Raw genomic sequence first — 24466 nt, forward strand, 5'->3', positions numbered from 1 at the left:
CATGGGCAGGCAATAGCAAAGCTGACAACAATAATGAACAAGCTAGCAAAGGCACAGTTACAACATGTTCAAAATCCATGCCAAGTAAATGCTATAGAGGGTGTCAACATGCTAGTGAACAAAAAAAGACAAAAAGGTCAACAAAACCAAGGGAGTTTGGTTCAATATGACAATGATTGTGGTGGATTCGAAGATGATGGTTATGATTGGCAGAATGAAGAAGTGCAATATGTGAACAATTATCAAGGCCAGAGGGGTAATTCTTCCAACCAACAACAATGGAGACCCCAAGGCAATTGGGGCAATCAACAACAACAACAACCAAAATTCCAATTGGGGTAATTAGAAAAATAATCAGAACAATCAGGGTAATTGGAATGACAACAACAACAACTGGGGTGGTAACAACAATTAGGGTGGTTGGAACAATGGCAACCAAGGAAATCAGGGGAAGGCTTTCAAAGGCCCCCAATGTATCAGCAACTGAACAATCCACCCTTATTTCCATCCCAAGGTCCAAGTTCTTATAATAATGAAATAGGAAGAATTGAAATGATGTTTGAACAGATGATGAAAAAGAATGCAGACTCTAATGCTCAGTTGGCTTCCCACAATACTTCAATCAGAAACTTGGAGGTTAAATTAGGCCAAATCTCACAATCCTTGAATACCAATCTTAAGAGGGCTCTACCTAGTGATACGGTAGTTAACCTGAAGGGTGAGAATAATTCCTGGCATGTTATGGTGATAACTACAAGGAGTGGATGAGGCGGTGATTTGAATGCCTCCAAACAAAAAGAAATTTTGAGTGACAAAGTTGAGTTGCAAGAAGATGAGATTCCTTTGGTGGTTGAAAATGTGGTTGATGAGAATGTGAATGAGGAAGTGAGGATTGATATCCAAGATGCCGAGGTGGAAACTCAGATTGACGTGAACCCATCTAGGGAACACGTAATAGACATGACAAAAATGGTTGTGCCTAAAGCCAAGGCTCCTTTGCCAATGCCACCTCCACCTTATCCTCATAGGCCCGTGGAGTAGAAAAATGAGAATCAGTTTAAGAAGTTTATTGACATGATGAAGAGTTTATCCATTAATGTGCTTTTGGTGGAGGCCCTAGAGCAAATGCCGGGGTATGCTAAATTCATGAAGGACTTGGTGACAAAGAAAAGGTTCATGGATTGTGAAACTATCAAGATGACCCACCAAGTTAGTGCGATAGTGCACTCAATGGACCCGAATCTTGAAGATCTTGGTGCGTTCATCATTCTTTGCACCACTGGGAGTGCAAGCTTCGCAAAAGCTCTATGTGATTTGCGGGCAAGTATCAACTTGATGCCCTACGCTTTTTCAAGACATTGGGTATTGGGAAACCGAGGCCGATTCTGCAAGATTGTAAATGGCGGATAGAACTATGAAGAGACCATTGGGTATTATTGATGATGTTCTTGTCTGGGTGGACAAATTTATTTTGCCAGCTGATTTTGTGATCTTGGATTGTGAGGTAGATTATGATGTTCCAATCATACTGGGAAGACTTTTCCTTGCTACTAGGAAGTCCTTAGTTGATGTGGAGGCAGGGGAACTCACCTTTCGTGTGGGTGATGAGAAAGTGATCTTTCATGTGTGCAAGTCAATGAAGAAACCTAACAGTTCTGAGGTGTGCTCCTTTGTGGACCTTGTCACGACAATTATAATTTATGATACTAGTGCAATGATCAATGTGGAGGACCCTCTAGAGGCAATATTGTTGAATCTTGATGTAAATGACGATGAAGGCTGAGTGTAGTGTGTGAATGCTTTACATGGAATGGGCTCTTACTCTTATCAGCCTAGGAAACTCTCTTTGGGTCTTGAGAATAGGAAGACTCCACCAACAAAACCTTCAATCGAGGAACCTCCAGTGTTGGAGTTGAAGCCTTTGCCTCCACACCTCATGTATGAATTCTTAGGCCCTGGTTCAACTTTGCCAGTTATTCTTTTCTCTTGTCTTACTAACATGCAGGTTGATGCCACATTGGCGGTGCTTCAAAAGCGTAAGAACTCAATTGGATGGACCTTAGCTGATATTCGGGGGATAAGCCCTGCATTCTGTATGCACAAGATTATTCTGATAGATGATGCAAAGCCCTCCTTGGAACATTAAAGGAGGTTGAACTAGGCAATACAAGAAGTTGTGAAAAAGGAGGTGATCAGGTGGTTGGATGCCAGGGTTGTGTACCCTATCTCTGATAGCTCTTAGACTTCGCCGGTGCAATGTGTGCCGAAGAAGGGTGGTATGACCGTGGTTACAATTCACAGAATGAGTTGATTCCAACAAGGACTGTCACCAGGTAGAGGGTGTGCATGGACTACCGCAAGTTGAATAATGTGACCCGCAAAGATCATTTTCCATTGCCTTTTTGGATTAGTGTGAGACAGACTTGCGGGCGTAACTTCTACTATTTCGTGGATGGGTATTCTGGGTACAACCAAATTTTGATTGCTCTTGAAGATCAGGAGAAGACCACCTTCACTTGTCCATATGACACCTTTGCCTTTTCTAGGATGACTTTTGGGTTGTGTAATGCAACGGCTATATTCCAGTGGTGTATGATGGACATTTTCACCGATATGGTGGAAGATAATTTAGAGGTGTTCATGGACGACTTTAGTGTTGTGGGTGACTCGTTTGATGAATGTTTGAAAAATCTTGATAGAGTGTTGGCCCATTGTGAAGAAACCAATCTTGTTCTTAATTAGGAGAAATGCCACTTCATGGTTGAGGAGGGAATATTTCTTGGGGATAAAATTGCAAAGCATGGTATAGAGGTGGAAAAGCAAAAATTGACATGATTTCAAGGCTACCTCCCCCTACTTATGTCAAGGGAGTTAGAAGTTTTCTTGGGCATGCAGGGTTCTACCGGAGATTTATCAAAGACTTTTCGAAGGTAGTGAATCCCTTATGCAAGTTATTGGAAAAAGTTGCCAAGTTCATGTTCGATGAGAGATGTATGCAATCCTTTGAACTTCTCAAGCACAAGTTGACTACCACTCCTATTATTATCGCAACCAAATAGAGCTTGCCTTTTGAGCTCATGTGTGACGTGAGTGATGTTGCAGTTGGGGTGGTCTTGGGTGAAAGAGTGAACAAAATGTTTCATCCGGTGTACTATGTGAGCAAGACAATGAATGATGCTCAAGTGAACTACACGGTGACTGATAAAGAGCTTTTGGCTATTGTGTTCGCGATGGAGAAATTCCAGCCGTTTCTCATGGGTGCCAAGGTCATAGTTCATACCGATCATGCCGCACTCCAGTACTTGATGATGAAGAAGGATTCCAAAGCTAGACTGATGCGATAGGTCTTATTACTTCAAGAGTTTGATTCGGAGATTGTGGACCGGAAGGGTAGTGAAAACCAAGTGGCGGACCACTTGTCCTGCTTGGAGGAGGAGGGGAGGCCTTGTGATGGCCTAGAGATCAATAATTCATTTCTTGATGAGAAACTCCTTTCTGTGGTGGTGAATGGTATGCCATAGTTTGCGGACGTTGCTAATTTCATTGTGACTAGTATAATCCCATGTGAGCTCTCTTCTAACCAAAGGAATAATCTCAAATGAGATAGTTTTGACTTCTATTGGGATGAGCCATACTTGTTCAAGATCTGTACAGATGGTTTGATCCGAAGGTGTGTCCCGGAGGAGGAGCAATTGAGTATCTTAGAGGCTTGTCATTCCTCTCCTTATGGTGGCCATTATGGCGGGAAGAGGACGTCTTCAAAAGTTCTTAATTGTGGGTTGTATTGGCCAACTTTGTACAAAGATGCAAGTGAACTTGTGAAGAGATGCGACGAATGTCAAAGAGTGGGTGGAATTTTGAAGAAATATGAGATGCCTCTCAATACCATTCTTGAAGTTGATATTTTTGATGTATAGTGCATTGATTTTATGGGCCCGTTTGTTAGTTCGCATGGTAACACATACTTTCTTGTGGAATTTGACTATGTTTTTGTACGTGGCAAAATCAGAGGACATGATTTCTCGCTGTCTAGTCATTTTGGAAGAACGCCTTGAGACCCCGAGGATGGGAAGCCACGACCGAGTTCCCGACCTCAGGGCTCGTCGAGGCCCAACTTAGAGAAGATGGAGATCGAAGCTAGGACAGAGGGATAAGCTCCCAAAGCACACGGCTAAGCCTTACAGGGCTGGCCTATACATAGCCTATGCTGAGGCATCGCGTCAAGCCATCCCATCTCCATACTTTGTGATTAATGCCCATGTACTTATAGCCGAGTTCCCCTCCTATATAAAGGGGACTTACACTACATTGTAACGGACTAATGTCGCTCCATTACTCCACAAGTGCAATAATCTCTCTCTCTCTCTCTCTCTCTTTTGTTTCTAACTTGCTCATTCTCACTGGCCCGAGGTCACCTTAATATCTATCGCTCTCTTACTTATTCTTCATTATATTACTTAGTATTAGTTGTAAAGATCCTTGTTTAATCATATCCTTAATTGTTATCCCATTCTGACTATCCCTGGTAGCTCGAGTTCAACCCTGACATCGACCCCGAGGTCCCCCATCGACCAAACCTATATCCGGGCAGCAGGCCCCTTGGTTTGATTACTGCCTTGTTTTAGCTTGCATATCATCATTAAACTTCACATTCTTAGCATCATCCACTCTAACAACTAGCTCGAGAATAGATCACGTATGTTTAGAATCCTATATACAAATTTAATTATTATTACCATTTTCACGGTAAACAGTTTGGCGCCCACCGTGGGGCTAAAATTAATAGTGATTATTTTCTTACTGGTTTCATTGTACAAATGCACATTATCTTTCACACTTTTTCTTGTCCAAGATCCTTTGATTTCAGGTCAAAATATCTGGCTCGGTAAGTAGATTTGAGAATGACTACCCCGAAAATTACAGCAGAAATGGTGTGGCTATTCCAGTGGTTGGCACGATGTCGTAGAACCTCGATAACGCATCTGGGCTGATTCCAGCACACACGGGTTCGCGAGGCGTGCAGTAGGTCGATGAAGCCTTGCACACTAATGGGAGCATTCAGCATGTCGACCAACAGAAAGCCCAACAAACCCCGGCTCGGGAAACAGAGGAAGTTAGTCTTCATGATATTTTTGAAATGTTGCAGGCATAGCAATGGGCTAGTGCTCAGTTGCAGAGCCATCCGAAGAAACCCGTCATAGTAATGCCGGAAACAGCTCCCCGTGCCGAACGAGTACCCGAAAGATCAAGCAAAAATGAATCGATTACAGAGCCTAATATAGCAAAGACGCTAGGGGATCTCTCCAAGAGGATCGATTCATGTTCGTGGAAATTCATGCAACAGTTGTCCCCCGAGGAAGCGTTCCCGGAACCCGTTTCACAGAAATCTGGTACGCCGGAACTCCCTAAGTGCTACAGGACCTCGGATCCCGATGAGAGCACCACGGCTTACACATGCACGGGAAAAGGCAGCGACCGTCAAGATGATAAGTTCGAAACCGTCTCGTTGAAGAAGTCTGGGGAAGCACTCTCAAAAGGAACCATGATATGGTGCCGCAGCCTAGCGCTTGACCTCACAAACTCTCTTACCATTCCAGTAGATTCCTCTGTAAAGGCACACGCCGATGCCATCGAAGCAGCAACAGGAGAGCCCAGCACGTCTGAGGTCGAACAAGGAAAGAATGAAACATTGCGGGAAATTGTGCCCCATTCCCCGATAGAACGAATAAGATCTCTCCCGATTTTGGATGACTGGGCAACACAGGCCTTCTACCATAAGCGAAACCAGGGATTTTAAAAGACTCAGACCTATTCAGCAAGTCCCCTTCAAAAGAACCATGACCTAGGGCGGGAACCGCAGGGAGCGCGTGGCCACGGGGTAAAAAATGGCCATCATCTCAGGAGAACAACGACCATGCTACTCAATAAAAATTGCCACCAAGTACTGTCGAGCAATCATGCTCGAATCCAAACCCTAGGGGGAAGGCAACCAAGAAGAACGAAGCAAACTGGCCGCGGTGTATTACCACGACAGTGGTGGAGCGGCGACACCTTTCGAGGACTCATAAAATGGGAAGTAAAAGTGTTTGTCGCCAGGGAAGAATGGGTCCAAGGATATATTCCAGAGGACACCCTAATATCAAGAGAAAAGGACATCGAGGCTTCTCCTCGTCCTCACACTGAGGCATTGGTAATCCTCTCCCTCATTTAATCTATTTCAAATAAAACATGTGTTCATGAATACATGTGGTTTGATCGAGCATACCGACGATGTCGGACCAAAGTCAATGGGGTGATTCGGACTAACAAACCAGATCGCTCCTGCACACCGAACCTTTGATGGATTCCAAACAACGATCACCACAACAAGAAGGAAGATTGTTCTCTCGATCCAGCCCATCTAAGCTCGAGCTGGGACACCGGACCCTGTACCATCAAAGAAGGTGAAAGGTGCAGGAGTCTTATTCGGATGGCCATGGGCACATCGCCCTGAGATAGCGTCGGCCCCATTACCCTAAAAGAATGAAATACCACGCAAAGGGCGGGAGCTAAATAAGTCAAAAGGGAGCAATGCGCGATGAGGGGAAATTCCCCACCATATGGCGCATCACCAGCATCAATGCCTCCACCCTCGGAAGGATCAAACGGTAAACCAATCACATCTTTGGCCAAGCCTGATTAAGCACAACGGAGGGCTACATTAGGGCTCACACCTCGAATGGGCAGGAACGTACTAAATCTAGAAATGTCGCCTACACATCCCGCAGTGAGGAAGAACTGCTTCACTCCTTTGTTATTTTTTCACTACCCTGTATGTAGACGACCGGCAAGGACATTCGGAAGTTCTAACTCCGCCCGGAAATCCCAAGGCCTTAGCAGGGTCCTCGACGCTCTCTTCCCTCGATCGGATTTCCGCCTCGAAGAGGGTCCCGCCAGCAAGATTATTAGCGGAGCAACACACCCCAAGAGGAGGATCCGACAAGATCACAGGCTTTATCCTGCGGTCAAATAACGAACAATGATCTTATATATATGGGCACCATTCCCTCAGAAGGATCGGAAAATGTCAGGATAAGCTTCAATAGTGAATTATGTACCGGATCGAATGGTCCGAGGAGCCGCGCCCGCACGGGCCGAGCTCACGGCAAATGTATGTTTACGCCAAGAAACAAAAAGATATCTTTTCAGCATCTTATTCTCCAAACGAGGAAATAGCGGTATACTTTCGGCAAGGGCCTCTTCACCAAATGTGTCCCGAGATACTCGGAGACTTAGCATCAACAATTTGGCACCCGCACGACCCTAGGGTCGAAACTCCGGGCTCATAAAGCCCATGCAAGGAAACTCCGAGCTTACAAAAAGCGGACTTCAAGCTTAAACAAATTTGATGACTCAGAGACTGTCATTAATCGCCAATGCGCTGGGAAATCCAAAACCGTAAGATCCCTAGCGGGTAGACTCGGCATAACCAGATTTATTCTATATTACAACAAAAACTGTAAGACCTCAACAGGCATGACAAACTATAAGACCTCAACAGGCATGACAAACTGTAAGACCTCAATAGGCATGAAAATGCTAAAGTTTAGGCTATACGTCGCATTTGTAAGAATCCCGAAATGGCATATCCTCAGTTTAGATGCCTAAACTATCACTTGGGATCAAAAATTGCTCCGGCCAAACACATACGACTATGGTCAAAACGGCTGATACAGCCAAATAACACGACTTGGGGACGCCTGACCGTCGCTATACAAAATCATAGGCCATTACTTCGAATATACTTCGGAAAGAATCGGGTAGGGGACCCAGGTATTTTTTTTATAAATAGGACCTGAGGCCTTCATTTTATACTCTTCGCTTTTCTGCACACTAAATAGAAAATTACTGTTCATCCACGCCCTATCTGCATGAATTCAATCATTCACTCTCATTTATCTGTGTTGCATCTTGTTACTGGTATTCTTAATCTTCCCTTAGTCTTTAATTGTTTTATTTTCTTTTAGTTGATTAGTTATACGTCTTCTTCTTCCCTTTCTCTTTAAATTTTTAGCTTAGGGTTACATAATATGCTTAGATTAGGATTAATTAGTTAAATACAATGATTACCTACCTAGTGGGTTCATAATATGTTCATTTAGGCTTAAAATTATCAAAATCTAGAACCATAGATTGGTATTACTGCTAGTGCCTGACCGCGATCTGCAGTGGATTTATTGCGGTCCGCGGTGCTTCTCCGCAGTCCGCAATGCCATTTTGTGCGGACCGCAATTGTGAAACGTCAAAAAATCAAAAATTGTGGACCGCAACCGCGATGGATTTTATGCGGTCTGCGTTGGCCTTTATCGGAGAGTGGGTAGTCTGACCCCTGCCTCAATGCGGACCGCAGTGCTATTTTGTGAGGTCCGCAGTGGTCCCTTCACGACCGCTCTACATTTTTGCGGACCGCAGTCTGCTGTCTGCACCTATTTTCTTTTGTTTCCTGCAATTATGTCTTTCACTGATTCTTCTGATACTAACAAGCTTCAACTGATTGATTCCTTGTAGATAATGGTGAAATCATGAGGCGGAAGAGATAAACAGAAATGCAAAGGAGAGTCCTCCCGGGGTAGGGGATGAGAAATGATCAGATTGACCCCACAAGTTTGGTAGGCAATCAAAGATACTAGAAAGTCAATAAGGGTTGCCGATATAGCTGCTTCCCATTCGAGAAGTGAGTATGTGCCCTCCCGGGAGGCTTTGACTCAGACTCCATACCAGAGTATGTTCATGACTGGCCGAAAAGGCATATATTAAAGAAATACACCTTCGGGCACTCCTATTGCACAGGCTTTAGTGGCAATTTCTTCTAAGTTGTCTAAGGGCTTAGCTGAGAGCGGTGATGATGTTTCTTCTACCTCACCTACAGCTTCAACACCTGGTAAGCATCCCGTAGAAGAAGGAGTGGGTGAGCCCCAAGTGGGAGTGGTGGAGAGAACAAGTAAACCGGAGGTTTGGCAAGATAGGTTTGTCAGTGAAGTGACATACCATAAGTTCAGAGAATGGTGGCCTGGGATGAAGTTAATACATGAACGGAGATTCATTGACAAGGATCTTCTGCCTCACAACCCAAATGTGCAGAGACAATTCAGAGAGAGGCCGAGTTGGGATTATTTCATAGGCAATGTTGAGGATGCAAATGAGCACTTGGTGAAGGAGTTTTACACTATTTGTTGCCCACATCAAAAAGGGCACTACAGTGACCAAGGTGGAAAATTTGAAAGTTAAGTTTGATGGAAAAACAATCAATGACTACCTGAGCTTCCTGCAGGAGGATGAGACTTTATACTTAGAAAAGGTAGCATTGGGGGATGATGCCCATCCGTGATTAGCAGAGTACTTGGCAATCCCAGGTCCCACCCCGACATGGTTGACAACGGGGGTCAAAATTATGAGGAGAACCCTATACTTTGAGGCGAAAGGGTGGGAGACATTTGTGTGTAGCAGGCTAGACCCTACCACTCATGAGAAATCTCTTCCTATCTATCGGGCTATTCTGGTGGCATATATCATGGCAGGGTACCCGATCAACATCGGGAATGTTATGTCCAGGGTGATTACATGGTTGGTTAACAAAGGTGGTAGATCCTACCCCTTCCTAAATTTCCTGACTATGTACTTTGAGGATCAATATGTAGAAAAAAGGAGATTTGATGTGAAGGTGAAGCCGAAGAAACCCTTTTCCTGGTACAACCTACAGGGTGATGACAACCCCAAAGGCAAGGATCCCAAGGGCAAATACACTGCTTCTATTGGCCAGTCTGAAAAGCCAGTAGTAGTAGTGGCTCCTAATCAGCCCTTTTCAGCTACCCAAGATATGGCCCCAGGTCCCTCTACTACCACTGCCCCAAATATCCCCTTCTCTTCAGCCTACCCATTGACTGCCCACCATCTAAACCGGACCCTTGCCAGTATCAGCAATTGGATGCAGGCAACCACTTCTAAGCTGTCTGTACTTTCTACCCCAGTGGCAGCCCAGTCGGTACCCTCTCAGCCACACATGCCACAGTCAGTTGAGGACACTCTCAAGGAGCTTCTAGAAAACCATAAGAAGCTCTTGGAGAACCATCAATTAATATTGGACCCTGTAGGTTCTTATGGAAAAGCGTTGAAGGAGCTCACCAAAGAAAAAAAGAGGTTGAGAAAGACTCAGGCATCCAAGGAGTCGGTGAATGAGTTAAGGGTGGCGGTGGAGAAATTGAAGGCTGATTAATTGCCTTTGGACCTTTTATTGCATGACCCAGCTCCATCCCAGCTTGAGTAAGAGCAGGAGACAGAGAGGCCAGCAAAGAGGAAGAGGGTGATTACTCGTGCTGGTGATGCTGTGATAAAGTTGGAGGAGCCGTAGGGAGGTTCCTCTAGCCAGTATCAGGCCCCAATGTAGGCCCAGGACCTAGTACAGGCCGAGGTCCCAGTGGAGACACAGGTTACAAGGATCCCGTCATAGGTTCCCGATAAATTTGAGAAACCAGGGACCCAGACTCATGATCCTATGCAGATGGATGGCCTATAGGGAGTTTCTCTTTACTCTCTATCTTTTATTGATCTTATTTTGGTTAGTTAGCATTCAGGACAATGATAGCTCTCATTTGAGGGGGTAGGCCCTATTTTGATGACATTGGGTTGTATATATGACATTACTTTCTTTTTATTATTCTTTCTTTTTACTTTTGGTATGTACATAATTTCATCATTCTAGTTCACTTTTTGTACTTTGCAACTTTGGTCTGTATATAAAGTTACTTTCTGATGTATATATTCATTCCCCCTTATGTATATTCATCTAAATCCCCTCTTGTACATATTCATTCTACTTTCCGCATTTTCTCTTTCATATCTTCTTATTTCATTTTGATAGCTTCTTATTTTGAGTTTTGTTCAATAAGCCTTTGGTTTTCTCAATGCCACGGTTCTTTCCAAAGGTGAAATTTGTGTAAACCGGGTGGCTCTTCCTAATGTTGGATGGCATGACAACCTTCTTAAGGGTTTGAGTCTATTTTCTTTTGCTTTTTGTGTAAATAGTAGTTAGTGATTAAGGTTGCCTCAAACAAAGCTTCACTTGGGCCTAACACATTTGCCTTTGATCTTATGGTCAAAGACAAATTGTTGTATATAGTATGGTAAAAGTTGTGACCTTGAGACTCTTGTGTTGGCAGATAATCATCAAGTGATTTTTTGGGACCATTCGTGTTGCTAAAATTTTAGCTAAGGTTGTTGTGGTCCCCCTACTCTATCTCTTTAGCAAACCTATAGCTTGTGTGGTAAGAATTTTAATTGCAAGTCCAAGTCCCGAGCCATTAGTCTAGAACTTGCCCTGAATGTTTGTCTAGGTGAAATTATAAGTGTAGTTTTACTTGAGATGTGATTATAGGCTCTCCTTGATCCGAATTATGTCTTGAAAACTTCCATATCCTACCAATGATAATATCCCTAGTCAATCCTTTTGAGCCATAGACCATTTTCTTTCAAAAACCACGATACAAGCCTTTACCCGTTCTAAAAATACCCTATCTTGGCACCCGATCTTTCCTTAGCACAAGGCAAAAACATAAGTTTGGGGGGGAGAGATGAGGAATGCAACAAAGTGGTAAAAAGGTACAAAATAAAGAAAATTAAAGGCAATGAAAAAGAAAGAAAATCAAAAAGTCAAAAAGAATGATCAATGTAGAAAAAATGAAGTGATTCGATAAAAAAAAAGAAGGTGTGGAAAGTTTAGAAAGGAGAAAAAGGCTTGAAATGAACAAGAAAGAGTGACAGTGTGTATCTCTAACCCCTAATAAAGAAGCTAATGACTCAAAAAGTCAAGAGAATGTGTGCCAAAATGAAGCAAATGAAGTGCTTAAGGGAAGATGGAACCTACCTAGACCAAATATTTCCTACCCTAAACCAAAAACCTTCACACTATATGATGTTAAGTTGAATGAAGCTTACATTAGTGGTGACTCACATAAGGGGCAAGCTTATGGTACTTAGAGCCGGACTTGTGACCTTTCTATGAGAGAGATGAGTCTGTTTTCCACAATCCTCGTTCTGAGTGCTACAATCTAAAAGTAAGGTTTGCTTAGGAAAAGTTGAGGAGTATGAGTTTGGGTTCCACAATTACCAAAGTAGTAGAAAGAGTTTCTTTGATGGGTTGAGTCAACTCTTGATGCTCTTGTGTCGCACTAAATCCATGGTGCTTAGAGGGTTGGATGTTGTTAATGATTTATTTGAATTGAGGGCAATTATTAGTCCCAATTGATGCTAGATGAGGTCACTTTAGGTCAACTGAATTTTCTTGGATTTACTCTTAAGAGGTGGGTCTTATTTTGTTTGCTCGAGGACCAGCAAAAGCTTAAGTTTGTGGGAGTTGATAACTAGGGATTCTAGTTCATTTTACACTCCTTTTTACTTGAGTTTTGATTAAAAATGTATACAAAATAGTCCCAAAGGCTTACATGTTGTACTTGTTTGCAGGGTTAGGGAAAAAAGGTGACAATTAGTCAAAACCAACTCAAAAAGGAGTGAAACATACACAAGTATCAAGAACAAGTCAAATCACAGTTGCAACAGGCCCACCGCAGCCGCAAGCCATTTCGTGCGGTCCGTAGTGACGATATTTAGAGAGGTGCACTTTTAGAGCCTAAGGCAATGCGGACGACGGAGGAGTTCGTGCAGTCATCGTGGCATCTTTGCGGCCGCAACCCATTTTATCGGTCCACAAATATGGGAGTTCAGAGAGTTGGAAGTTTGGAGATTAAGGCCAATGCGGTTCGCGGTCTTTTGGTGTGGACCACAGTTGAAGCCACCGCGGCCACGATGCGTTTTATGCGGCCCGCGGCGGCCAGATTTAGAGAGTGATTAATCAAGCCAAGAAGCCTCATTACCGTCCGCGGTGCATTTTATGAGGACCACAATACCTCGTCAGGGGTATTTTAGTCCAGAAAATTTGTCCTAGCATAAATACTTTCTTTTCATATTTTTAGGGTATCTTTTTTAATCCAAATTTGAGTTGAACACGTGAACGGTGGTTATTGACTATTTTGAGTAATTTTATAGTCGGTTTATCATTGAATCTTCAATTACTAGCTTGTAATTAAATCTTATGGGTTATTCTTCATCTATATAACAGTTTTCTTTCATTATTATGAGTAGCTAGACCCATTAGCTAGGGTTGTGGCTCAACCCTAGTGTGGGTATTTGATGGGTCTTTTGATTTAAGGCTTAGATGTTTATGGGTAGTTGATATTTGGACTAATTTGTGGTTTACATGTTGAATTAGTGGTTGCAAACACTAATTTGTGCCTATTTGACTTGGGTCCTTCTTGAGAAAGAGAGCTTGAGTCTAGAAAAATTAGTCCAACAAGGAATTAGGGTATAATCAAGAGATTGATAGTCCTAATTAAAGAGTTAAACCTAGAGAAAGTAATACCCGACTTGAGCCTATATTGCTTGCACAATTTTGACACCCAATTGGTCTTGAGAAAGTCAATTAGGGCAAAGTCACTCAAGCTACCCAGAGGTATAGAGTAAATAATTTCGTGCATTGGCTATATTAAAATCCCCAACATAACGTCTTTGCCTTAGGCTTTAGATCCCGTCGAGTATTCACCTAGGAGAAAGTCACTTCCCTAGTGCCTCTTTAACTAATTAGAAAACCCTACAAACAATCATTCTTAGTTTAATTTATCTTATCATTAGCATAAATATTAGAAGTAAAATCCAACCAGAAGATGATTGGAAAAGTAATTGCAATCACTACGTATGTCTATTTTAGATAGGAATCTAATTCCCACTTCTAGCTCCATGTGAATTCGATCCCAACCATCCCGGGTAAAAGCTAATTTGACCGCTCTCGCCACTTTGTAGTGGTGTAGGGTTGGCTCCGATTAGTTATTACCACCGGTTTGTTCAGTGATTTTCATCTATCGGATTACCCTTGACCAAGTTGACTCAGAAGGGTGCTCCATTCATGTGGTAAGATGAGTGTGAGGCGAGCTTTCAGAAGCTCAAGACTGTTTTGACCACACCAGTGTTAGTTTTCCCATCAGCTTTAGGTTCATATACCGTGTATTGTGATGCTTAGAGAGTTGGTATTAGGTGTGTGTTGATACAGGAGGGTAGAGTTATTGCTTATGTTTCTTGTCAGTTGAAGCCCCATGAGAAGAACTACCTTGTTCATGATTTGGAGTTGGCTGCCATTGCTCAGGCATTGAAGATTTGGAGGCATTATTTGTATGGTGTGTCTTGTGAGTTGTTTATTGATCATCGTAGCCTCCAGCATTTGTTCAAGAAGAAGGATCTCAATTTGAGGCAGCGGAGATGGTTGGAGCTGTGAAAGGATTATGATATCACTATTTTGTACCATCCGGGGAAGGCCAATGTGGTGGCCATTGCTTTGAGTAGGAAGGCAGTAAGTATAGGGAGTTTGACATATATTCCAGTTAGGGAGAGACCTCTTGCAGTTGATGTTTAGGCCTTGGCCAATCGGTTCATGAGGTTAGATATTTTGGAGCCCAGTAGGGTATTGGTTTATGTGATTTCTCGGTCTTCCTTATCTGATTGCATCAGAGAGCGCCAGTATGATGATCCTCATTTTCTTGTCCTAAAGGACAGAGTTCAGCACGATTATGCCAAAGATGTGACTATTGGTGATGATGGGGGTATTGAGGATTCAGGACCGGATATGTGTGCCCAATGTAGATGGATTTTGGGAGTTGATTATAGAGGAGGCTCATAGCTCACGGTATTTTATTCATCCAGGTGCCACAAAGATGTATGAGTATCTGAGACAACATTATTGGTGGGGGAGAATGAAGAAGGATATTGTGGAATTTGTAGCTTGGTATCTCAATTGTCAGCAGGTGAAATATGAGCATTAGAGACCGGGTTGCTTGCTTCAATAGATAGATGTTCTAGAGTGGAAGTGGGAGGGGATCACCATGGACTTTGTAATTGGGCTCCCATGGACTTTGAAGAAGTTCGATGCTAATTGGGTGATTGTGGATCGGCTGACCAAGTCTGCGCACTTTATTCCTATGTGTACTACCTATTCTTTAGAGCGGTTGGCTGAGATATATATTCAGGAGATTGATGATTGGATGGTGTCCCAATTTCCATCATTTTAGATAGAGTTACTCAATTTTCTTCACAGTTTTGGAGGTCTGTACAACGAGAGTTGGGTACTTAGTTTGAGTTGAGCATAACTTTTTACCTTCAGATAGATGGGTAATCAGAGTGCACTATTCAGATATTGGAGGCCATGTTGCACACTTGTGTCATTGATTTTGGAGGGTCATAGGATCGGTTTCTACCACTCACAGAGTTTTCTTATAACAACGTTACCAGTCGAGTATTCAGATTGCTCCATATGAGGCTTTGTATGGAAGACGGTGTAGATCTCCAGTTGGTTGGTTTGAGCAGGGCAAGGCTAGGCTATTGGGTACATACTTGGTGCAGGATGCTTTCGACAAAGTGAAGGTGATTCAGGAGAGGCTTCGTACAACACAGTCGACACAAAAGAGTTATGTTGATATGAAGGTTCGGGATGTGTCCTACATGGTTGGTGTGAAGGTCCTATTGAAGGTTTCACCCATGAAGGATGTTATGAGATTTGGGAAGAAGGTTAAATTGATTCGTCAGTTCATTGGACCTTTTGAGGTGCTTCGGAGGATTAGGGAGGTGGCTTATGAGCTTGTTTTGCCCCTAGCTTATTGAGTGTGCATCCGATATTTTATGTTTCTATGCTTCGGAAGTATATTGGTGATCCGTATCATGTTTTGGATTTCAGCATGATTCAGTTGGATAGTGATTTGACTTATGATGCGGAGCCAGTGGCTATTTTGGAGCGTCAGTTCGCAAGTTGAGGTCAAAGGATATAGCTTCAATGAAAGGATAATGGAGAACTAAGCTCATAGGAGGCTACTTGGGAGACCAAGCGGGAGATGCAAAGTAGATATCCTCACCTATTTGGGATTTCAAGTATGTTCCTTGACTTGTTCGAGGATGAACGTTTGTTTAAGAGGGGGAGGATGTAACGATCCGGCCAGTCATTTCATGATTCATCGCTCCGTTTTCCCTATTTCTGCTTCTTATCATCTTGTTTAGCTGTATTATGCGTTATCGGGTTGGTTGGTTCGAGTTCAGAAAGGTTTTGGAAAGGTTTGAGACACTTAGTCTCTTTTGAGTAAGCTTAAGTTGGAAAAAGTCAAGCGGATGTTGACTTAAGTGAAAAAGGGACTCGGATGTGAATTCTGATGGTTTGGATAGCTTCGGGAGGTGATTTGGGACTTAGGAGTGTAATCAGAATGTGTTTTGGAGGTCCGGAGTAGATTTAGGCTTGAATTGGCGAAACTGGAAATTTTGGCATTTTCCAATTGATAGGTGAGTTTTTGATATAGGGGTCAAAATGGAATTACGGAAGTTGGAGTCGGTCCGTTGTGTCATTTGTGACGTGTGTGCAAAATTTCAGGTCATTCGGACGAGGTTTGATAGACTTTTTGATCGAAAGCAGAATTTGGAAGTTTTTGGAATTATTAGGCTTGAATCCGATGTAAATTTTGTGTTTTGATGTTGTTTTGAGCTCTCCGAAGGCGGGAACAAGTTTGAATGAGCTTATGGGATATGTTGGAATGTTTGGTTGAGGTGCCGAGGGCCTCAGGTGAGTTTCGAGTGGTGGAATGGATAATTTCATGGTTGAAAAAGTTGCAGATATTTGCTACAGTTCTGTTGCAGGTATTTCTTCTTTGTGATCACGTGAGGAAGATCGCGATCGCATAGAGCATTTGTAGGGGAAATCCAGGTTGTTTTCTGCATTCGCATATTGAGAGCTACGATTTCATGAGTTGTTCAGGTAAGGAATCACGAACGCGTGGGTTAGGTCGCGTACGCGTAAGGTAAGTAGACCAGAGGTTGACCATGCATTTGTTCTTCGCGGACGCGGTCCCTGGTCCGCGATCGCGTACGTGTAAGATTCTGTGCATTGCGTTCGCGTGGGAGACGACGTGTTCGCATAGAGTAAAATTTGGAGTTAGTGAAGCTTGTGCTTCATGATCGCGATGGATATCCCGCGATCGTGATTAGGTAATTTTAAAAGCTGGGCAGAATGTTTAAAAGACCCCTTTCGCAATTTATGGCCATATTTCACCATTGTCGGGTGATTTTGAAGCTGTTTGAGGAGAATTGAAGAGGGAATCAAGGGGAAACACTTGGAGGTAATATTTATGGACTTAATACTCGATCCTATTGTGACTTGTACCTAATTAAATATGAAATTTTGGGGAATTGAAGCCAAATTTTGGGAGTTAGGGCTTGGAAATTGGGAGACCTTAATCTAGGGATTTGAGGGGTCATTTGAGGTCGGATTTTAGTATTCTTGGTACGTATGAACTCGTGAGAGTGTGAGGATTCTAGTTTTGTGATTTTTATTGGAATCCGAGGAGTGGGCCCAGGGGTCGGGTTTTAACCAATTTTGGGATTTTGATGTAATTTGATTATTTTCGAGTGGGGTTTGTTCTCTTAGCATATTTCGATAGTTATATACTAATTTTGCTTAGATTCGGGGAATTTGGAGGCCGAATCAAGAGGAAAAGGCATCGCGGACTAGAGTTTGGCTTGGCTTGAGGTAAGTAACGCTTCTAAACTTGGTTCTAAGGGTTTGAAACCCCAAACCGTGTGTGCTATGATTACCATTGAGGTGACAAAATGCCAAGTGACGGGTGTGTGGGCGTGCACTGTGAGAAATGTGGCCTGGATCATTCCATGGCACTGCTTAATAACTCTTTTATGTTGATATTGTGTTGTAATTATGTCAAGTTGATAAGCTATAAATTATGCTAAATATCATGTTAAGGTTTCACGCCGATATTGTGGAGACCCGAGAGGTCATTTTCTTTATATCATGTCATTAGATTCATTTATAACCTATACTTAGTCATGTTCATGCATATTATACAATGCCTTAGTCTCGATTATTGCTACTTGACATATCATATCATTGTTCGGGCTTGTATCATGACATTTTAGCCCCTGTGTGTGAGACTGGAGAGTATTGACTAAGTGAGGCCGAGAGCCGGATATTGATTACAGTATGGGATCAGGCTGCACACCGCAACAAGATATTGATCATGCCTTCGCTGGCATTGATATAGCGCTTGGGCTCAGAGAAGCCCCTCCGGAGTCTTTACACCCCCAGTAAGCGTAGTAGTTGATGATATTGAGGGATGGATCTTCCCTGGACATGGATCTTGTCCGAAGTATTGGTATGGAGATGGTTCTTCTCCATGAGGATGTATTGGCATGTGTTCCTTGGTACTGGGTGACTTATAATCTATGATGTACGTACTTTTTGGGATGATGTTCCGTGGGCCGAGTGGGCCTTATACAATACCGAATGGTTAGGCACTGTGAGTGGAGGTATCATACATGACATTGATCATGCTATATTTGTATTGGTACTTAGAGTATCCTGACCTTTATACTCTTTATTGTTCATACTATGTTTGGCTATTTCTGAGAAACTACATGAACTGTAAGCATGTCCACTTTTCCGTAAAATTATCTGTTGCAACCCGTATGGGTTTGGTTCATCTCTACCATTAGTCCATAGTTTGGATTTATAACTTACTGAGTTGGTGTACTCACGTTACCCCCTACAACCCTGTGTGAAGATCCAGGTATTTCAGGGCATGGTAGCGGTTGCTGATCTTGCCAGTTGAGGACTTTCTGTGGAGATTGTGAGGTAGCTGTTTGGCGACCGTAATTTCGCCTTCTCCTTCCTTATCTTCCTTATAGTACTTATTTTCAGACATTCTTATACTATATAGTATTATGTATTTCAGACAGTTGTAGTATGTTGCTCATGACTTAGTGACCCGAGGTCGGGACTATGTATTTCTTTCTGCTGGATTTGAGTTCCATTTTTATCTTGTTGGATTTCTGTTTAAAAATATGACTTTTCTTAAGTCTAATTGGAAAATAGAGTGAATGGGTAATAATTGGCTGGCCTAGTATCACGATAGGCACCATCATGATGTGGTTAGAATTTGGGTCGTGACAATATTGTACGTGTTAGCTAAAAAATTTAAATTGTCTTGCCATGGTCTCGGCGGGCTCCTAAATATAATAATCCATCTCAAGCATGCTAGTATGGAACAAAGTGGCCTCCGTGACGGGCGAGGAGGATGTCTTCAAAAAAATGATTTTGATATTTATAACTAATCAATGAGATAAAAACAAATATAGATAACAGTAATACAAACTAACCAAAATCCTGTGAAAGATCCTCAGCATCACTTGATAATGAGCCCTAACTCAGTCGACGCCCACTATCCACATCTCGTGTCGTACGATTAGCAATAACCATCGATGGCTTTGGAGGACAAGGAAAATAGTGATCCTACTACTGCCGCGTAATGGTCATGCCCACGATCAACAATGGAGCTGACCGGGTCATCTGCGAAGTCCCTAGAGTAAGATGAAGGCTAAATGACGACATATCACTAGGAGCATGGTCTGGCTCGGGGTGATCACCCGAATGATCAACTCCAACATCCTCAACAGGTGCCTCAACGCCCCCTTACTAGGGACCACCTCCCCGTCGAGCCCAATGACCTCGTCGAACACCCCTACCTCTCTGGGCATGCCTACCACGTGGACCATGTTCAGGCTCCACTGCTGGCCCACTATGGTACTGCACTGGCGGCACATAATCATCCACGTATCCTAAGCGCTCATCATCTCGGGCTAGCCTCAATGTCCAGGTATCCAGATCTGTAACCTACCAGCCATACTCGTCCAAAGCTACCGCTCCCTTGCCTATATGCTGCTACATCTACAGTGCCAACTGGTAGAACAGATGTAGGCCAATAACCTGCACAACATGTAAAGTATTAATTACGGAACGCTAGGTTAACGTTATAAGTAAGTATACCAAATAACATACTAGTTCCTCATGCCTCCCAACATATGGAATGTACCGACTGCCAGTGCAATGAACAAGATTCCTAATGAAAAGTCGGGTAACGCTGCGCTACCAGCGCATATACTCATGTTCACCATCGTACGCTTAGGTGGAGGGGGTGGAGGAATCAGGTCATGCCGACGGTCCCAAATCTCAATATGCGCCTCTAGCGAAGCCACATATGTCTTGTTGACCCTGGAATGATCATCCCGTTGGTAATGTGTCCTAAGCCAAGCAGGCAGATTAGGTACAAGCTATGGTCGATTAAACTGGCGAAGGTGTCGCTGGATGGCATGATGCTCGAAAATTTTGAGACACATCAACCGGGGGGAAGAGCTATACATAAGTCGACTGGTCAAGCAATAATCGGGCAAACCAGCTATTAGCTCATCGCTATATGTCCTCCATATGAACTATTAAATAAAAACAAGAATCATGAGTATATGCAACACATATAAAGAGAGGCCAAGTTAACTTAAGTATACATGTACCTTCGCGCCCTCAAGAAAATCTAACAAATCCCTGTGATAGGGGAGTTTATGTTGAGCCTCAAACTTGCGTCCATTGCCTTGCATATCAACCCACATCCTAGTTAAATGGAGAAACGGTGGAGGTAGTGCATCTTGAGCGATGGGTGGTAGAAGTGGCTGGAACTATAGAAACGCTCCCAGGACCAAATCTAATATACACTGTGGAAATAAAATTTAAGGTATATTTTTACTATGTATGTTATAATCATGCAAAGTTTTGGCTATGTTTTCACCTGCAGTAGCAGCGAAAATCCGGCAACATCGTGTTGGGTGCCCATGCTATCCCGGTACATCTGCTTGTACAAGTAACCTAGAACATCTACCCTCGAGCTGTAAAAAGGTAAATTATCTAGCTGCTAAAGATGATGAAGAAATCTCAAGCTGACTAGGTTTCCTGAAGTGTTGGGGAACAATACCCCACCAAACATAAACAACATCAACAATGTCGTATACCAGTTGATATGAAGATCCGGTGTATCATCTGTAATGTCCGCATCTATCGCCTCCATATGCAGTGGGATGAGCGTTAACTGCAAACGATCTGGTGTATCATCTGTAATGTCTGCATCCTCGAGGAGATTCATGCAAGGGGCTTCGATCTCTTGGGGGGTTCAAGCAAGCCAAAGGGGAGGAGTATGATGCCAAGTTCCTTCCGTCCGATGCTGTAGATGGTGAGGAGGGGGCCACCAGGCCGTAGTTATTGAAGTGGGGAACGTTTATTCCTTGCCTTCTTCTTTGTGTATATAACTTTCATAATATGTCATAGATTGAGATTGTGCTTCACAGTAATTATGTAAAAAAAAAGAGGGGGAACCCTACAATTTGTATCTTCTGTACTTTCGTTCGTCAAGACCTCAATTTTGACCTTTGGATGGGTTGAAATCTCTGAACCTGTAATATGGCCCTGATGTTCATTAGGCCGACGACAGTGGCTTTTATTGTTGCCCTTGGGCATATACACTTTAACTATTTTTGAGGTTTAGTCTTCGATTTGGGATCCGACTCAAGCTCAATTCACGCTCAAGTTTTACGTCTACACGGGCTGGTGACAATAGCTCTTACACCTTGGGTTAGAGCGACCTTTTATGTATGCGGCCTTGAGGCTTGTGGAGCTGGCGACGATGGCACTTATGATGTGCCCTTAGGCATGTGTAGTTAACTATTTTGGATCCGGTCTCTGAATCAGGTTATGACTCGAGCTCATTTTAGTCCTCAAGTTTTCAATTTTAATGCTGGCAATAGTGGCTCTTACACTATTGATTGTTGCGACCTTTTAGTGTGCGGCCCTGAGGCTCATTTGGCTTGTGACAATGGCTCTAACGCTTTTGCCCATGGGCATATTGTAGGCTTTATTTTCCTCTCGGTAAGGTCTTTTGAAATAATTTTGCCTGAACCGTCGTCGGTTCAGGAAGAACCTCGATTTCAAGTCGTTAGTGGCGATGTTCGAGCACCTCGAAAGGTTTAGCTCGTAGGTTGAGTAGCTCAAAGCCTTGTGATTTGGAGATGACATGGTCTAAGCTCGTTTGCCTATTGAGGGTAGCCTATTTTAACCGATTCTTTTCGAAGTAGATTCTAAGTAATGGCCTGCAATTTTGTTAGCTATGGTCGGGCATCCCCAAGTTGCGTTAATTTTGCTAGTGCAGCCATTTTAACCGTAGTCATATACGTTTGGCCGGAGCCATGTTTGATCCCGAGTAATAGTTTAGGCGTCTATATCGAGGGCATGCCCTTTCGGGAGTCTTACAAATGCGACATATAGCCTAAACTTTGGGATTGAGTTTCATGCCTGTTGAGGTCTTACAGTTTGCCATGCCTATTGAGGTCTTACAGTTTGTCACGCCTTTTGAGGTCTTACAGTTTGTCATGCCTGTTGAAGTCTTACAGTTTGTCATGCCAGTTGAGGTCTTACAGTTTGTCATGCCTGTTGAGGTCTTACAGTTTTTATTGTTATGTAAAATAGATCTGGCTAGGCTGAGTCTGCCTGCTCGGGGTCTTACAGCCTCGGGTTTTCCAGTGTATGGCAATTGACGACAGTCTCCGAGTCATCTAGTTTGTATAGGCTCAAAAGTGGTTATTCGTGAGCTCGGAATTGCCTCATTGGGGCCTTATGAGCCCGGAGTTCTGACCCTGAGGTCGTGCGGGTGCGAAATTGTTGACACTAATTCTCCGAGTATTTCGGCACATATCCGGTGAAGGGAATCCTCGCCGTGAGCATTCCAAAATATTCTTCTTTGCAGTGTGAGATGCTGAAAGATATTCTTTAACTGCTTGGCGTAAATACAGGTTGTTCCATTGTTGTGATCTCGGCCGGCGCGGGCACAGTTCCTTTGACCGTTTGGCTCGATACATGATTTCCCATTGGGACCTCGTTTGTCCTTTCCTAGTATGGGGCTGATTGCAAAGAAAGTCCGGTGGGCCCTTCAAATCCTTCTAGGGAACTGTGTGGACGTTTTGAAGCCTCAGGGTCCTCGAGCCATAGCGGTGTCCCAATTAGCTTGGTTACTGGCCTGTTAAAGACTTATCGTGAAGTAAAAGATAGAAAAAGGGAGAGGTGATTATACCTTGGTGGCGATGGCGCTTTCGAGTTCTAGATTTCGTTTGGTGGTTGCCATGTGGTCCTCTATTTGAATATGTCTGGGACGAGCATAAAAAAATCACTGGATGACGTGTTGTGGCTCGTCTGCGTTATTCTTATTGGTTGTTTCTCTTTCTCAGGAATGGTTTTTAGCTCGGTTGCTAAGAAAATACCGAAGGTGCCCGTTATCGAGCAGTCGGGCCACTTCCTCTCGGAGCTGCCTGCAATCCTTGGCTCGGTGCCTGTGTGAGTTGTGAAACTCGCAAATCAAGTTGTAGTTCCTTTGAGAAGGATCCGAGTGTACAGGTCTGGGCCATCTGGCGTCCTTGATTTTGCTAATGGTGAACACGATATCCGATACACCAACATTGAAGTTGTACTCTGATAGGCGGGGCACCCCTGTTGGCCCCATGTCCCCGTCGAAGCCACCTCTGTTGAGGGGTCCCCAAGGGTTCTTTCCTCGGTTTACCAATCGGTCGTTACACCAACATCAGAGTGTTTCTCCTATCATCGGGGTACGACTGATACCTCTCTTCATTTGATTTTGAATCCTTCGCTAACGGTTTGCTCGGGTATACTGAGTCCGAGGGGCTCCCAGCTGGTCGTCCTCGACCGTGATCTTTGACTTGTATTAGTTGTGGATGTTGGACTATGTTATGGGGGGATACTCGATTAGGTTCTCTTTCAGCTGCCTTAAGGCCACCGAACTTCGTTCATTCAGGCCTTGAGTGAAGGCCTGCACTTCCCAGTCATCGGAGACCGGGGGTAGTTCCATTCATTCATTCTGGAAACGAGACACGAATTCTCGCAGCATTTCGTTCTCCCTCTGCTTAATCTTGAATACGTCGGACTTCCTTGTTTCTACCTTGATGGCACCGGCGTGCGCCCTTACGAAGGAGTCTATTAGCATGGCGAATGAATCTGTGGTGTTGGAAGCTAGGTTGTGGTACCACATTATGGCCCCCTTTGAGAGCGTTTTGCCGAATTTCTTCAGTAAGACAGACTCGATCTCATCATTTTTTATGTCGTTGCCTTTCACCGCGCACGTTAGGCAGTGACGTGCTCGTTGGGATCCGAGGTCCCGTTGTATATTGGTAGTTCTGGTATTCTGAACTTCTTTGGAATGGGTTTCAGAGCCGCTTTGTCTGGGAACGGCCGTTGCACAAACTTCCTCGAATCTATACCTTTCAAGACCGGAGGCGCGCCGGGATTTGGTCGACTCTGAAGTTATAAGTTTCGACCTTATTATCGTTGGCTGCTAGCATTTTCTGACCTAAATTGATCCTTCTGGTGAGGTCCTCCAGCATTTTCATGATGGCAGGATCGACCGCTGATCCGTCGTTTCTTGACCTCTCCGGTACCCATTCGACTGGGGGAGTAGTT

The sequence above is a fragment of the Nicotiana sylvestris genome, chromosome 2 (assembly GCF_000393655.2).
Source record: "Nicotiana sylvestris chromosome 2, ASM39365v2, whole genome shotgun sequence".
Lineage (NCBI taxonomy): Eukaryota > Viridiplantae > Streptophyta > Magnoliopsida > Solanales > Solanaceae > Nicotiana > Nicotiana sylvestris.